This window comes from Orycteropus afer, unplaced genomic scaffold, assembly GCF_000298275.1.
Source record: "Orycteropus afer afer isolate SDZICR_OR568_19922 unplaced genomic scaffold, OryAfe1.0 scaffold00799, whole genome shotgun sequence".
Lineage (NCBI taxonomy): Eukaryota > Metazoa > Chordata > Mammalia > Tubulidentata > Orycteropodidae > Orycteropus > Orycteropus afer.
In genome coordinates this window covers 65,208-66,422 of record NW_006922386.1, presented here as the reverse complement: position 1 = coordinate 66,422, position 1,215 = coordinate 65,208, and positions in this window count along the sequence as shown.

Here is a 1,215-nt window from a genome sequence, read left to right as displayed (position 1 = left end):
ACTCATCAAATGTCCCAACAATTCCATTCCTAATTATTTATCCAAGAAAAAAGAATATGTTCAGAAGAATATGGTGTTCATAGCAGCTTTGTGCATAATACCCAAGTGTCAATCAATAGAAAAAATGTATAAACCATGCTATGCTAGTACAAATTAAAATATTTCTCAACAATAAACAAGAATGAGCTACTGATACTCACAAGGGTATTGATGAATAACAAACATATATTGCTAAATGAAAGAAACCATGTATAAAAGTGTGACTACTTCATGCTTTCATTAATAGGAAGTTAAGGAACAGAGTTATGAACAATAGGAATTAGAAAAATTAGATTTGTGAGTTTAAGTATTATAGAAATGAGCATAAGCAAAATGTCTGGGTTAACATAAATTTCTTTATCTTTATAGCTTCTTGAGTTACATAGTTGTATTCATTTGTAAATGTTATTATATGGTTGAAATTTTTAATGATATATATATTTACACAATATAATGTTGGAAATTAATCTAACATCCAATGGTATCAACCATTTTTATGGTAACATCCTATTCTATCAAGTGTATTCAACACAGCAATGTTAAAAATGATTCTTGTCATACATCTCCACTTTTGGACCTCCAAACTCTCTGATAACTTACAGTCCATTATTACCCTGGACTCTGAGAATAGACTGTGCAGCTAATCAAGTAACTACATAACAAACAAACTATGGTAAACAGATTAACATGCTGCCAAAAAGTCAATGTGCTTATCCCCAAAGCCTGTGAATATATGTAATATGACAAGGAGACGATTAAGGTTACAAATGGAATTAAGATTGGTAAGCATCTCTCATTAAAATAAGGAGTTATTCTGGCAATCAGTGTGAGACCTATGTAATCACAAGGTTCCTGTAAAGTGGAGGAGGGCAGAATCAGTGAAACATTTGAAGATGATATGGTTCTGGATTGATGATGAAGAAAAGGGGTCATGGAATAAGGAATGAAGGTTACTCTTAAACTGTAAAAGTCAATTAAAATTGATCGGGCTAGAGGCAGGGCAAGATGGTGGACTAGGCAGAAGGATTGCACAGACCCTCTTCAACAAAGAAAAGGGAAACCAATTAACACAGATACAGAAGATAATCTTGGGCCACTGAGCCTCGAAGGAAAGGATGCAGATTTGGACTAAACCCCAACTAGCAGAAGAATTTGCGTGAAAATACCAAAAAAAAG